Here is a 16,953-nt window from a genome sequence, read left to right as displayed (position 1 = left end):
ATGCAAACTCTTTGTTATTATTTGTGACAGCCCTGTTTTATTCTGTGCTTTGTCACGTAAGGGAAAAATGCAAAAAAGTGCAAAAGGTAATGAAAAACTCTTAAAAAAACGCACAGATACCATTTTAATCTCCAACAAGTTTCCCTATTGTACATCCAAAAAAACCTAAGAGTTTACAGAAAATGCTTCTTGTTGTGGCTTGGCTATTGAAATTAATGGGACTGTAATACAATTCAGCTGGTTGAAAATGGAATTTATCTTATCGTACTCTTTGAGTGTAAAGAAATGTATTAAGTAGAATACGTCTTATGAAAAGCATCCATTATAATGAATGTGGTATTCATTATTTATCCTAGACAAGTTTATTTTAGAAAAAGAAAATGAATACAAATGGGTTATTGAAAGTCTTTTGTGAATTCACTCAATATTTTGAAAGGATAAGAAAAATGTCATGGTCATTGTCAGATAAAATGGATATCTCTAATACTACAGAAAGATGGTTATATAACATAGGCTGGTCTCTTTCCTGTCCCTGACTGTAATTTGCCAAGTTACTGAGGACGTGTGTTGTGGCTTTCTAGCTCGTCTTAGCCATGGAGCTCAGGGTTTAGAAAGCATCCGGCCCAAATTTTGTACTACATAAAGCTGCAGAAACAAAGCAGGGAGATAAGAGGAGCAATGAAAAGGTGAGATGGTCAGAAAGCGGCATAAACAGAAGTTCACAGACTCATCTGTGTGCAATTAGTCTGATGAATGCTTTTGCATCGTTCAGTGGGGACAAATGAAGACTGGTGCTCTAGTCACACAACACACTAGAAAAAAGATAGATAGAAAAAAATAGTCCTGGATCATTATGACTTCTGGATATGTGGTCTGCTTTGTGGCATAGGATAGATGAAAAGCTGTGCTTCTACGCAGCCCCCTCTAGCAATCTTCTGCTGCCTGCAGGCTTGAGACAAGCCCTGCAAGGCCATGGCAGAACGGCACAGAACAACCCGTTTACTGGGTCAGGGCTGAGAAGGTGCATTCGTTTATATCAATTAAAATTAAGTACTTTCCTGCTTTTGTTGCTGAACAGAATGGCTTGTGCGCAAGGAAAGCTGAGGAATGAGGCCATCAATTCACAACGCCCCTTTGTAATGCTCCAGCGGCTGGGCCTGATGTCAAAAGAAAAAGCACTTGCAAAGCCCTCCGCTGTTTAAATGCATTAGCACCCTCATTCCTCCCCTCCCCTCCCAGAGGAATGGCGATACAGCGCTGCTGGGCTGCTCTCACGCGCTGTGCGGCCGGATGTCCCATTTGATAAAGCATGCACATCCCACCGCTGAAGCAAGATTTGGAACTCATATATCCTTTGAGGTATCTTAAATTCAAAGCTATGGGATGTGCACATAAAGCTGTAGGACGTACACATACACATCTATATAATACACACGTGCACGCACACACACACACACATTTTTTGTGCAAAGTTACAAGCCGTTCTGGGGATGGCATCCCCCAGTCCCTGAGTGCTGATATATAAACATTTGTTGGGTCAGAGAGAGAGAGGATGGTTAAGTTGTGTGTGTGGACACTGGGACAGCTACATTCCAGGCACTGCTTTGCCAAACACAAGTCTATTTTATCAAAGCCGAATAGCTTCAACAGAGTAAGAGATGTCAACATTAGTGTCCTCCTTTCCTCTGAAAATCTAATAGCACTGTCTTCAGGGCAATCTTTTGCAAAATCAGTGCTGTGTTTCAAGTCACCTTAGAGACCACCTTCAGACCTAAGTCTTCCACATCCTGCTTGCATATTCTAAGTATTCAGGATAGTCACAAAAGAGGGATCAGCAATCGTTGCTGATTTTGTGAGTAGAGAACCATGTAATTTTTCCCAATCAAAATTATTATTCAGGGAATTCTATGTGTGAATGAGCTACTTATGGATGTGGAAAGATATTGCTAATTCTCTAAATATAACCTAATTTTCCAGGTCTAAACAAATTCTAAAATATGAAGCTGTGTTTAAGAAACTCTGAGAAGAAGAAATTATTGTTTCCAAAGTAGTATTTCTTTTTGATATGCAGAGATAAAGCTATTTCTAACAACTTTAGGTTTCCCTACAGAGCCTACTTCTCTGTCCCTTCCTTGTCACCCGTAAGACCCAGTATGGTACAATGTTCTGCCTCCACTTCATTCAGATTTACATACTATGGCAGTCTGGAACTGGGAGGAATAGGTAGAGATTGGGATATTGCAATGGTAGAGATTACAGTGTAGGGTAGGGATGGTAGGGTTTGCGATACTGCGAAATGAAACATGTTACTGTACTGCCAGCAAAGACAGAGCTGGGGTGGTTCAGACTTCAATCTTTCCCTCTGTAGCTAGGAAAAACATTCAGGCTGGAGTGGCTAGTGTCCCTCTTCTTGTTCCTAGGCAAAGTAGACAGTTCAGTGCTTCCTGCTGCCTGCCACCTAGGGAGGCTGTGTATGCTGTCCATGCCCTGTGATGGCCCTGTATTATGGGTTGTAGCATCACTATTTTGGAGTTCCTTGGTCTAGAGTTGCTTTGAAACTGCTCAATATTTTTGGTTTATAAAGCTTCTTAGATACTGGCCTCCAGGCTTGTCTTCCTTTAACCATTCTACTTCCAGTATCATTATTAATAGTGTCCTTAGGATAACAAAACAACTCTACCTATGGAGCTTTTGCCAGTGATTCTCTTTTTAATCACAAAGTTCCTGTTTATTCTGACTTTCCCTATGGTGCATAGTAAAAGTTTGAAGTGTTATGTTCAAAACATTACAGCAGTAAGAACTGCCAAAATGAGCTTCCTGCGCACTGTGCACTATTACCAGATAATAACTCCTGAATTCCCACTGTGACTCACGAGGTGTTATTGCATGCTGCTCACCTCTGAGGTTGCTCTGATTTTTCTTTCTCTCTATCCTCCTGTGAAAATAACTGCCTCAAGCTCTACTATCATCTCCCCTGAGCCTTTCCTCCCATGCAAAATACAGAGCTCAGCACATCCGGCACAGTAACACGTTCACAGTCCTGCTGCTGCAGACTGACCAGGGGCACTGGGCTGCTAAGGGGCTAACAGTGCCCATCAGCATCAGCTGCCCTTGAGGTCATGCAACATGACATTAGTTGTGCGGCTGTTCAGTCCTGTACCTGCCTTTGCCCTAGAAATTAGGATTGTATCTGTCCTGACCCTGCTGAAATGATGGAATTCAAGAGGGGCAATGGCTGGGCAGGGGTACTGGGATCCCACTATATAGATACTCTCTCCTATTTGACCTATTCTCTTGAATATGACCTACATATCCCTACTGCACACATCAAGACTTGGGAGTTACACTTCATCTGTTTGTACATTAGTAGAATTAAAGTCAGGACACAAACCATGTAGATGGCAGGGCTGAAGAGATGGTCCTGGTAATATCACCTACATAACAGGAACCACAGGACTTCTGATATACAGCACAAATTGTAAAAAAATCAACCAGTCTAGATTTCAAAAATGCCAGTGATGGAGAATGCAACACAAACATTTTCTTTTAATGAGTAAAAATCCCTTTATTCATCAGGTGAATTTGTCTAGATTCTGCTTCCAGAGCTAATAAATCTTTTGTTGCTAGATTCCCTCTGTTGAAGTGCTGTTCTCCGTGCGGATACTTAGCCTATGAGGCAGCCTTTATTTCATAACCACTCTTCATTTGATTGTTTAGATTGAGATGTTAGAGTTTTTCCATCAGTTTTCTTTTCCTCTCAACCATTTTCATTTTCTCAAACTTTCTGAGGTTAATCAGCTTTCTTCTTGAACTGTGGGCACCAGCACTGAGCTAGATATTCCAGGAGAAGTTGTGGCAATGCCAAATACATGGGAATTATGGACTCAGCTTACATTCTTTGAGGCAAAGAGGCGAAGCATGGCCTAGATGGATCTTCTGCAAAGTGAGTGCAAAAATGTTTGGAAAATTGTATTCACCAAGTCACTGCCAGTTCTTCCCTGCCAAATGAGAAGGAGGTAATGACTGTTGCTCTCCAGAAGGTCTGCCCAACAACCGACACCGTAATCAATTGAATAACTGAATGGAAAGCATATTTTTCTCTTTGCAGATGATACCAAGCTTGGAGGGACTGCAAGGATGCCAGTGGACTGGCTTAGGGTTCAGAATGATCTAGACAAATGGGTGAAAACCACATGAGCCTGCCCCTTCCCAGCTCTGCCAGTTCAGTTTGACAAGATCTACATCTGACCAGGAGCAAATGTGGGACAGCAGGGGACTGATCAGGCAACAGTTCCACCAAACGGGATCTGAGGGTCACCTTGGATGAGAAGCAGAACAACAATCAGTGTTGTGCAAAATAAGCAAACATCACACTGGGATGAATAAACAGGAGGGTTAAATACTGGCCAGCTAAAATAGTCTCTCTGCTCCACTTGGCACTTTAGAGTCCTCAGCTGGCATAAAAGCAGTTCTTGACTTTGCAATTCAAAGATAATGTGGACCAGTTAGAGGAAATCCAGAGAATGGTAACAAGACTGATCGGCAAACATGACTTGTGAGGAAAGATTGAAGGAATTCATTTAATCTAGAGAAGAGAAAAGAATAAGAAAGGATAAGACAAAAAAATAAGATTAAGTTGAAACAAAAAGCTGAAGTCGTGCTCTTGTTATATCTTGGTATTCAAGCCAATGCTCTTGGTATATGCCCTAACTAAGGACAAGAAGCACTTGTAGGTCGTGCTGGTCAGGAAGCTGTGAAGTCTTCATTATTGGAGGTTTTTAAAAACAGATTAAACAAACTGAATCTTGCTTGTAGAAGTTGATCCTTCCTTTAACCAGAAGGAGCGACTTCAGGAGTGCACACTCTCTGAAGAGCCTTCACAGCTCTGCCTCTATGTTTCCGTGATTAAGCACTGAATGAATGACGTGAACCGGAGAACTGAGGGTCATGCCACTGGGAAACAACAGCTAGGGACTTAGGCTATCAAAGGGAGAACAGAAACAGTGTCAGCACCTCGGTACTGGCCAGAAGGTGACAAGATGTGGAGAATATGAAAATGACTGCAAATCCGTGCGCCATCTATATAATAAGAAAAACAGTAAAGTGGCAGCTTGAAAATAAGTTAAAAATACAGTCTTTCTTATTATACCAGCTTCCACTAGGTGCAACTGAACCATTTGGAAGTATAGCAGTGTTGTAAAAGATAATGCTAATACGCTAATGCTAAGACATTTTCTTTGGGAGCTTTACCTTAAATAACTTTAGGAGAACCAATGCAACACACATTGGTAAAATAAACATTTGATAACTCTCCAAATTCCACTTGAGTTTCATAGCATTCAGAAAACAGTCTAAGTCTTCCAAAAACCTCAGTGTTTTCATATGTAGATTCACTTTTGTGCAAGGCCAGCAAGAAAATCACATCTCTTCATCCAGCCTGAAAGAAAGAAAAATGAATTTGACAGCTGGCCTTAAGCAGTTTCTCCTTGATGAGTCAAAGAAAATAGAATCCATCTAAAGCCATTGATTATTTTCTCAAATACAGACGGAGAATGATACCTTGAAAATCTACTCCTTAAGATCATAATAAATTAATGTATGTAAGATAGAGGCAGGAGCCTTTCTTTTACAAGATTTTCAAACAGCTCTTTTGAAGGGATATAATAACTATTTTGTACTCAGGAATGACTTTATCTCTACAGTTCACGAAAACATAAGAGACAGGCTTTATAGATACTCATAAAGGTGATGTGCACTATACAGAGTCCGGACTTTGAGGAGTTACCATGGAGCCAAGCTAAAGAATCTGTTTCTTATCTTACCCAGCAAATAATTTTTGGAGGCGTGGCTAGTCAATAGTGAAGATCTTGACATTTTATGAAAATTTTGAAGAGAATGGTAATAGAAATGTTACACGGCTCATTTTATGAAAACCCCAGACTATATCATCAAATAATTCAAACACAATTTTTCAACATATCTAGGGCTATTTAATCATTATGTTATCTCTTTAGGGCTAGTTCTAACACACAATATTTTTTGTTATAGTCTGTGTTGTAGATTTAACCAAGATAAAACATTAAGAATTCCTCTGAACTATATTGAAATTGTATCAGAATTTGCCACAGAGCTACAAAAAAGCAAAACTAAGCACTTTTTATGACTGCACCTACCTTAAAAATATTGCAATAGATCTAGTGAAATAGAATATGTGTTAGTGCATTTGTATGTATCTTTTAAAGAGAGGATAGTAATAAGAATTTTACTGAGCATCCATATGTATATATTCAGTGTGCTATAAAATATCTGATTAAAGCTAATTAAAGAGGACACTACCATTAAAAAATTCTCACTTCTTTTGAAACTGGCACATTTTCATTAAAATGAATGTAATAGAAATGTACAATTTGCAGGAACTAATTTATCTTCTCTTTTTTATTTCTTGCAAAATCATAGGAGGCTTTTAAAAGTCATTTCCTTCACAGAAAATAGGAAATAAAATACAGCAACTTTTATTGCATCTGGAAAATATAGTTTCCCCGACTGTGCTATTCAGTGGTAGTTACATGACTCTTCTAGACATGCTGACATAAACCCCCCCAATTTTTGAAGGATGAAAAGAAATTTCAGAAATCTATTTCTCAGGATGTCCACAGTGAAGACTGCAGCGCAGAAAAACCAATCTTTCGAGCCGTCATTTCTAATATCATGCAAGTAAAACATTAGCAAAGGAAACAAGCAAGTCAAATATATTCTTACAAGGCAGGGCATACTGTGCATGCAAATAAGATCATATATAAACCTACCTCCTCCCATTTGGTGAAATATTACTTCAGAGCTGTTTCAGAATATAAAGTACAGAGAAACATATAACGTATTCAGACTACCTTTAAGTAGAGGAAATCTTATTTTTCTTTGCAAACTGGGGCTTCAGTTAGCAATGATTAATTCCCAGATAGAAATGAATTTGACATCCACATTCAATGAATTAAATATTCTTACAATATTGTTCCAATAATTGTTCAGTATAAAATCAAAAGTGGTTCAGAGCAAGTTGCTACTGGACACATATCTTGACCTCTAACCAGTGCATTTGCTGCTTCCTGCTTCTCTCTGCTGGAGAAGGACAGGTCCTTAGGCCGTTACACTGAGCAAGAAATTGTGGACCATCTGTACAAGACCATGGTGTGGGATGAGCTAGAGGACTGGTTCCATTTCATTGTGTCTAACAAATTATACTGGAAATTAAACCCTGGTTTGAACTAATTGGTCATCCAAGAGGTCATCTACACTGTAGGGCAAACAGAAGATAAGGTGAAGCACAAGCAGTTTTGAAAAACAAAGGTAACTCCTCATGCTAGGAACTGAAAAACAACTAAGCCTCACCTAACATGATATCTTGCCTCTCTTTCTTATTGTAATTAGTCAGTGAGTTTCCACTATTGATGAAGACTCTGGGGTGAAGTACATTTCTGTGCCAAGATTCAGGACAAGATCTGTGTGTCACTTCACTCCTTCCATTAAAAATATGAGAATGAGAATTGCAAATAAGAATTACAGGAATCATAACCTGTCCTTTACCTGAGTGGAGGGGTGCATTTCACTCTGAATGAAGAAGATACACCAAATAGAAAAAAAATCAAAAGACTGATGTCTGGTTGATGAAAGGGGATGGTAAAGACAAGAAAAGACTGCTCTTTGTGTTGAGTCTACATTTATAAGGTGCTACCTAATAATTAATGAACATTATAAATGTTATATGGCAAATCAGTAGACTGTATTTTAGAAGGCAGCAAACAATACTTACAAGCAGCATATCAGACCACATAGTTACTGACTGATGCTCTATAGTAATATTTTTTAATCTACTTAAATCCATTTATAATTGAATTTTTCATATAAAACATGACCAGAAAAAAGATTAACAGTATTATCTATGACTATGTCTAGTACAAACAGTATATAGCATGTCTTTGAACAGCTTTTATGTGTATAGAAATGAAAGCTGGATAGGAAATATTTAAAAGTGTTCTTATTGTGCCTCAGAATGAAGGCAGAACCTTTTACCGTAATCAGACAGAAACTGAGGACAGACAAAAGAATATTAATTATTGTGGTAAGGAAGGGTTTTCAGCTAGCATCAGTATGAAGACATTAATGTGAAGGTCTGGTGTTCCCGCAGTGCAGAGGATGGAACTCATGTCTCTCGTGACAGTTTGCAATGGAGAACAAAGCCCAGATTAGCAAATGTTTGTTTATGGCAATACAATTACAAAAGGTATGTTTACAGCACTGAGAGAAGGCTTGGTTGACCTTTAAATCCCTCTCCACCAGACATGATGCTTCATTTTTTATAATAAGCTTTCCTTGACAAATTTCATATGTACTTTCTGACTGGCTATATGTATTTTTGAAGGGGGCTGGCTACACTGCAATGAATGATAATTCAGAAGATATGATTTACAACTTGTCATAGCCCTTACTTAAAGCACATAGATACCTAGACTATACTATCTACCTTTTTGTCTGGTCGTATGAGATAACACAGTTGTTAAGCAAGTCACATTCTTTATCTTGCTACACTGTGTCCTTTTATTGCAATGGCATGCTTACTTAGCAATTTTGAGTACCTGGAGGAAATCTGAAATGGCTGCTCTTCTGTCAAGGGACAAAATATTTGGAGGCAAAAGCCTCAAATTATTACAATTAACACAGCATCATTAGCGTTTCTCTAGAACGTGCCTGTGTTTTCATGGTCAGTGGCTCCCTTGGAAAGATGAAATACTTCTGCTCTGAGTCTCTTCCCCATTTGTAGTTTGTAGTCTGAGGGTGCCTGCTTTCAAGCATTTTTTCCCTCCATCCTGTGGCTGGTTGAAGTTGTAGTATGGAATGAGCTGTCAAATAGGACAAGGGAGGTCAGCATTTGAATCTGCTCTGCCTGATTCAGATCAGAGATGTGAACTTGAGTTTCTTTTTGCGTATGTTGCTACTATCATCAGTGGGCACCTCTGCTGGCAATTATACTGCTTGTGCGGGTAATGATCATTGAGCTGCAGAATAAGTATCTTTTCTTTTTCTCTTGCTTATATGAAGTAGAACAGGCTCAACAGAAAAAGACGAAACACAATCCATCTCAACAGTTGAGTGAAAGGAGTGATTTCCTGGCAGGCCATAGTGAACAAATCTTCAAGTCTGCAGGCAGGATCATGCACATCCAGAAGTTTCAGGCTTGATTTCCCACAGCCAGATAAGTGAGCCAAATCAGAAGGCTGTTACAACTTAAGCTTCTCCAGTGCTTTGATTTTTTGATAAGAAAATTCCATCTGTAGCAAAGCTGGTATGTACATTTCCATAAAAAGCTATGGTTTTGATAAATTTGCATTTTCAAACCAAAAATACTTTCTGTGGGAAAAATCCCAATTTAGCCTAAAAAAATATCATTTGGGTGACACAGCCAGTAAGATAAAATCATCCTATTGATAGCTGGGGTTTAATATATATTTACTAGCAAGAAAAGTGATATCTAGTCTCAAGAAAATTTTCAGAAGTCATTTAAAGAAAGTTGTGCCTCATCTATCTGAACTTGTTTTTAAAGTAATCTTCTGAACTTGGATATTTAACAAGATCCTTCCTATAGCATCAGTGTCTTGAACTCTGGAGACTACCCTCTGTTAAAAGCTTCTGAAAACCACCACAACAATTTATATTATTGTGGTGCCCTTAATCTCTCTCTATTTAATCCCAAAGCATGACACTGAATACTAGATGATGTCTTCACTTTCTCTTCTTCCCCTACAGTCCTAAGAAAATGTTGTAGTCTTGGTAAAAGTAAAGATGATTATAGACCGGAGATTTTAAGTATGAAATAATAAGTATGACAGCCAGTATACTAGCAGCCAAAGTAGTATCAAGTTTTCTGGTTTTAGGAATAAAGGAAATTTATATGAGAGTATTTGTATGAAAATTTTGCAAATACGATCATGTGAGGAAAAAAAGCACTGCTCTGTTATATAATGCTAATCTCAAGTTATTACCACTTATCACCATTGTTTAGAAATATGTGTGTATACATGGAATTTCTTCCTTATCTCCCTGGTGGTCATGTATTGTGCACAGAAGGAAGGGATAATATTTGTAAATTTTTCTGAGATACTGAACCATAGGTGTTTCTAGGTTGTTCCTTTAGGCCATTCTAAGCCACTTACTTCAATAATACGCAATACATTCTTTATGTAATATACATTGACTAGTATAATCTTTTTTCTCTTCTTTCCTTAACACATTAGAATTGTATGTCGTATTTGTACTCCTGAGCATGCTAGCAAACAGTTTTACTTCATGGCTGCTATGCAGCTGCCTTCTCTTCCATCTGAATTTTTCTTCCATCTTCTTTCCCTTTCAGCTCCAGAAACCTTTAATCTCCTTGGCCTCACATGCACTAGTTCTCAGGGGCCTCAGTCTATCCCTCCTGTCAACAAGGATGTTCACCTGTGGCGAAATCCTCACCCTTGACACTGCTAAGAAAGAAACATGGATCAGCAGCATACAACTTGTCACAGAGGGGAGCAAGAGGTGAAAAAAAGGTTCACATCAGAGCAATAACCTTGGTAAGCTGGGGTTGGGGCTTATGCCTTAAGAGGCAGCACAATAATACACAGCAAAGTATAACAGCAGGTTAAAAGCTGTAAAGAACATTTGTAAGGCCTTCCACAGATGTTTATCTTCAGAAATTTGCACAGCCTTTTGAGCATGAACAGATGTGTCCTTTGAGTAGTAGCTGGTAGAGGAAGACTATCAAACACTAGTCAGGAAGGCTAGATGAGTTATGGAGATGCGTCACTGATTACTGGCATATGTGTAAATTAAAAAAATAATGCTGGTACCAAAGGAAAGTGGCTAATTGCACTTTTGGTCATGTCAATGCTGCTATATAAAAAAGAACAGAATAAAAGAGGCTGATTCCTGGGCTTAGGACTAAGTAGCACCATTTAGCTCATATCCACAGTAGTTATGGCTACTCCACTTTGAAGCAGATTTGTCCTGGAGAGAGCCAGATGGAGTTTCCAAAGCAGAGCTAAGGAATAGCAGACAAACAGTGAGGGTGATCAGAGGATGACTGCTCAAGCTTACCACAGCCCACTTTTATTTACCAGTATAGATGGACTCACGAGTTAGTGTTTGATAGAGTGGCTCTGACAGTACCGTCCTTGTTTCATTTCCTATAGGGTTGTTGGATCACTTCATTCAAACAATGATCCTGCAGGTGATCAAAGCATTTCCCAGTTCCAAATACAGACAGAAACTTTAAAATTCTTTACAAACTATGTTAATTTTGTATGTTGCAGTCTCACTGAATTCATTCTCTTTTATAGAGTTGGTAAATCACATTTATTTAATATTTATTTTCCTTCTTCCCTAGCTTCTCTCCTGCTTTCATTTTTTTAACCTTTTTGTGTGCCTAGGGGAGCGGTTATTGGAGAAAAAGGGTGCATATAGGAAAAGAGGGAATTTATGGAATATTAGCCACTTAGGAGTCAAAGAAGTAGGTTGAGCTGCTGGAACAGAAGAGATCAGTGCTGAGGGGGGAAGACTTTTGCTCTGGAGGTAAAATGGAACAGCTTCTGCCTTTGTCCTTTTTCCTGTCCAACATCATCCCCAGTGTCTGGGACTGCTTCCTGGCTTCCCAAAGGGTCAGGAATTTGTTTCACAGCCCCTACACATGGTATCCTCGGTCCCTGAAACCAGTATCAAGTATCTCTCCAGTCCTGATGGACTGATGGGTCAGAAAAGCTGACTTGGGAGTGGGCAGTGAGTGAAAAGAAGAACTGTTTCTTTTAACAGTGAAAAACTTCAGAGTTGCCAAGTGCGGCCTGTAATTGCAGATCAGCTGGCACTTGCTACCGTCCAAAAACCTTCTCATAGATCCAAGTCCTCAGTTAAAGGAGCATAAGAGTGTTTCTGTTGGTATAGATTGCTCTTGTTTGGGAAGAGGCATAAGCTAAACCACAGGTTTTATACCTATAACCACACTAGAGCTTTTACCAATATTACTATTAAAAAAAAAAAAAAAAAAAAAAAAGGGGGGGGGGGAACAACAAGCACTCTTAGCCATAGCATTTTAAAGAAGCTTTACTGAAAGGCTACATTCTTTTTACCTGGCTTTACTGTATCATGGTATTGGTGGAGCTAATAAAAGATACTGCTTCCAGGCTGAATATTTTTCATAGCAAAGATCCTTTCCACCTTTTCTTTAGAAGTAGCCACCTGTCCATTGGTATTTAGCAAACCTTTGTTATTTAGAAGATAGAGGCAACTCTGTAGCACCATTCAGTTCTTATACTGTTCATATATGGGTCTGATAGAATATTAGTCAAAGGAGGCCTGATAGTGAATCGAGAACAAAATGTGAATCTTCTATATAAGCTAATGCAATGAAGTGTAAGCATGCACAAGACGCTACTGTGGAGTGTGCTGTTTTTTCATGGGATTGGTGGAAGAATGACTGTGTTAAATGTGGTATGGCCTGGGACTTCCATGATGGTGAGAAGGGTAGGATGTATATCCTCAAGCATATGGGTGAAAAGAGATACCTAATTTGTTTTAATCACTGTAAAAGAGGAGATAGAAAAGAGATAGAAAACGTAGAAATCAGAACATCCTGAGAGACCTTCATAGCATTGATATAGATAGGTTCACCAAAGGGAAATCCTGCTTAACCAATCTGATAGCCTTCTATGATGGAATGACTGGCTGGGTAGATGAGGGAAGAGCAATGGATGTCGTGTACCTTGACTTCAGCAAGGCTTCTGAAGCTGTCTCCCATAACATCCTCCTAGAGAAGCTCTGGAAGCATGGGTTAGATGAGTGGACAGTGAGGTGGATTGAGAACTGGCTGAAAGACAGAGCTCAGAGGGTCGTCATCAGTGGCGTGGAGTTTAGTTGGAGGCCTGTGGCTAGTGGAGTTCCGCAGGGCTCAGTACTGGGTCCCATCCTGTTCAACTTCTTCATCAATGACCTGGATGAGGGGACAGAGTGCCTCCTCAGCAAGTTTGCTGATGATACCAAGCTGAGAGGAGTGACTGACACACCAGAGGGGTGTGCTGCCATTCAGGGAGACCTGGACAGGCTAGAGAGCTGGGTGGAGAGGAACCTCCTGAGGTTCAACAAGGGCAAGTGCAGAGTCCTGAACTCAGGGAAAAATAACTCCATGCACCAGTACAAGGTGGGGGCTGACCTTGTGGAGAGCAGCTCTGGAGAGAAGGACCTGGGAGTGCTGGTGGATGACGAGTTGACCATGAGCCAGCAAGGTGCCCTTGTGGCCAGGAAGGCCAATGGTCTCCTGGGCTGCAGGCTGCATTAGGAAGACTCTTACTAGTAGGTCAAGGGAGATGATCCTACTCCTCTACTCAGCCCTGGGGAGGCCTCATCTCGAGTACTGTGTCCAATTCTGGGCTCCCCACTACAAGAGAGACATGGAGCTACAGGAGAGAGTCCAGCATAGGGCTACGAGGGTGATCAGAGGGCTGCAGCATCTGCCCTCTGAGGAACGGCTGCGAGAGCTGGGCCTCTTCAGCCTGGGGAAGAGAAGACTGGGGGGGGGGATCTTATCAATGTGTACAAGTACCTGAAGGGAGGGTGACAAGGGGATGGGGACAAACTCTTTTCAGTTGTCCCGTGTGACAGGACAAGAGGCAATGGGCAGAAATTGAAGCACAGGAAGTTCTGCCTGAATGTGAGGGAGAATTTCTTCCCTGTGAGAGTGACAGAGCACTGGCACGGGTTGTCCAGAGGGGTTGTGGAGTCTCCTTCTCTGGAGATATTCAAGGCCCGCCTGGATGCAGCCCTGTCTAAGGTGCTCTAAGTGACCCTACTTGATCAGGGAGGTTGGACTAGATGATCTGCAGAGGTCCCTTCCAACCTTACTGATTCTATGATTCTATGATTGTGTCAATATCTTGTTAGAGACAAACATATATTAATGCCTCACAAGTTAGGTCATGAGTGTGTTTGGGTCATGTCTTGTAGAAGGTGAATGAAATCAGGTCTTTGCCCTCAAAAAAAACCTGTCATCATTCTTTAGGAGACAACAGTAATGCTGCAACCTCTGGAGACCGGAGTCATGGACCTCAAGGTGTCCGAGGTTATGGGGCTGACTGTGCTGAGCAGTGAGACAAGAGTCAGGAGGATGCCTGTAGCCTTGAGAGGCACTTTTCCCCCATAGCACGAGATTTTGCTGATTTCTTTTCATAGGTATTAACTACACTTTTAAAAATCACCTTTCTTCTGTTTTTCTTTATGAACTAATGTAAATTGCTGCAGGTCTGCTGAAATAATATTAACAAACATGCTAGTCTCACATGCTGCAGATGCTGATATCCAGCCCTCACATTCACTCTATGAGAATGTCCACTAAACTCATACCATACAAAATAAGATTCTCAGGAGGCAATGCATAAAGCAGAACCCTCTCTGCCACTCAGATTCCTCTCTCTAGAAACCTGCTTCATTCCTTTCCCGACAGGACACAAGATCAATACCTTCTGATGTGGGAGCTGGCAGTCAGATAAGGTATATCATGGTGTCTAAAATGATAAGAGATGCCTAGGTCTAGGTTGCTGAATTACTCTCTCAGTTCACATATAGAAATGTATAAATAGACACCTACATTCAGGTGCCTGACTCCAAAGCTGGATCCCACCCTCTGTCAGTGTGGTTGACTGTGGAAGGCTGCAAGTGAGATACTTGTTGCAGGAGTCTCTCTCTCACTCTTACCACTCTCGACAGTTCAGGGACTACTGACTCCAAGCACGGCAGGAACCCACCACAGCTGCTCCAAGATGCTCCTGACATCCCCTAATCCAGCTCTAGATCATGTTTCTAAGGCTCAGCTCCCTCAGCCTTGCCCAGCCCAACTAAACATGGGAATTCTCACAGAGGTTTCTTTACCCAGAAACGGTAGACATATACGGTAGACACAGAGTGTAACATTGAATTATGAAAGCATAGCAGTGATTTTCAGCAATCTGAATCCGAAGAATCCAAGTCCTGTTCATGCACATTTAATGAGTCCCTCATAGGTTATAGCAAGCACCCTTCTACTAGCTATTATCTTCTGCCTTGCCTTTGTTATGCATTATCTAATTGTCTAATTATTTTTCCATAAGGTAAACATCCAAGCAAGCTTCAGTCATTAACAACATCATGTGCTTATGTTAGGCTATATATCTTCATATGCCGTATTTGTATGTTTTGTGGTCTGCACATCATCCTCTCTACATGACATGTGTCCTGTGTAGGCTTCTTACTTTGACAGACTGCAGACATCCTACTTATTAATCTAGTATCTGACTGCTTATCAGACAGTCTCAAGCTCCTCATTACTTAGTTGTCCAGCTACAAGCTTTAAATTTCATAAACTTTTAAGCCTTCAGAGAAACGTTTTAGTCTGTGCTGCTGGTCCATACACAGGCCCTAGTAAGAACCTACAGATATTCTTCTAATCTTTCTATTCAGCCAAATCACTTGGATGGCTGTAGCTTTTAGAAACTGGTGATTGCCACTTCAGTGTGATAGATAAAGAACTGTTTCCTCAAGCAGTGTTCAAAATGGCTGGAGAAGCATACACAAAATCAAGAAGAAACAAAAATCTTACAGTGTCTGAGTTTCGGTTATTGAAATGGTATACAACTGCATGGGTTCTTCTGGGTAGCAGCAATGAAGAAATGTTTAATGCTAAATGCTTTGGCTACCGGTCGTGCATCTATGCTTTCATGCCTCAGAGGTAAAATCCACTGCAGTAATCCTCAAAGTTTTTTTTTTTTTTTTTTTTTTTTTTTTTTTCTTATTAGAAAAGTCTACTTTTCAAGAGTGGACTGTTGCAATATATTCTATCTTGGTCTAATTTGGTTCAGCTCCTCAACTGCATTTCAGGAGATATGTACTAAAAACTCTCAGAAGTTACTGTGCATACTTATTCTTTTGTAAATAAATGTTTTGACTTCCCAAAGACTTCAAGCCAATCTCAGGAACACAAGAGTAAAGCCTTGCTAACGTATCTGAGAATAGCTCCCAAATATATACATGTGAGTATGGACCATGCACTAAAAGACTAAACAATTTCTCAGTTGACTATAAATCACGTTTCAATACCATGTATCTGAAACAGTATAGAGATTGAGATTTTGCTTTTCAGTCAAATTTGATTTTGTGTAATAAAATAGTTGTATAGAGCATCATATGCCTGTAGGACTCAAAAATGTTTATGCATTTCCAAACAATATTCTCCAGGTGTTTAGTAAGATAGTGGCATAGTGCAATGTCGTTCAGGAAACTAGTTTATAAAGTTTTGGCTCAATTTATTTAAAGTGATGTAACTCATAACTGTGGAAGAATTACTTAGATAGAAAAACATAATTAAAACTCTATGACAGTTCTTAAAACCACGCTTATTTCTTGCTGAATCAGTCTTAGCATCACATTGGAACAGGCCAATATTACCATGAGCTGAAACCAGTGAGCATCTGAATTAAGGTGTCATTCCACGGCTTATTGAAATACAGATTTAGCAAGTACTAACTTATCCTGCTGCATAATTTTAGCAGGATTAATTCTTACCATTTTACCTGTGGAAAGTGATCTGAAGATATGGTGATAGAAGTAATTCTACAGGATATTCTTCCCTGACTGCATTTAATGCATAAAAAATTCAACATTCATGTACATAAAACTCAGCATTGCATTTTCATTTTCTAATAGTAATGCTTTTTATTTCTTCATTTAAGCCCCTGTGGATCTTTCCTTTCCTAGAGGATATGGCATTTTGCCAGAGGTTTTAAAATAATAGGAATTTGAAGAGTGAATAGAAATGCTTCAGCTGTGCCTGAGCTGAAGAGATAGGATGATCATATATAAAAAGTCACCATACATGTCTCTAGAGTGCTGTCAGCTGTACAC

Source organism: Rhea pennata, chromosome 1 (assembly GCF_028389875.1).
Source record: "Rhea pennata isolate bPtePen1 chromosome 1, bPtePen1.pri, whole genome shotgun sequence".
Lineage (NCBI taxonomy): Eukaryota > Metazoa > Chordata > Aves > Rheiformes > Rheidae > Rhea > Rhea pennata.
Note: the sequence above shows the minus strand (reverse complement) of the source record.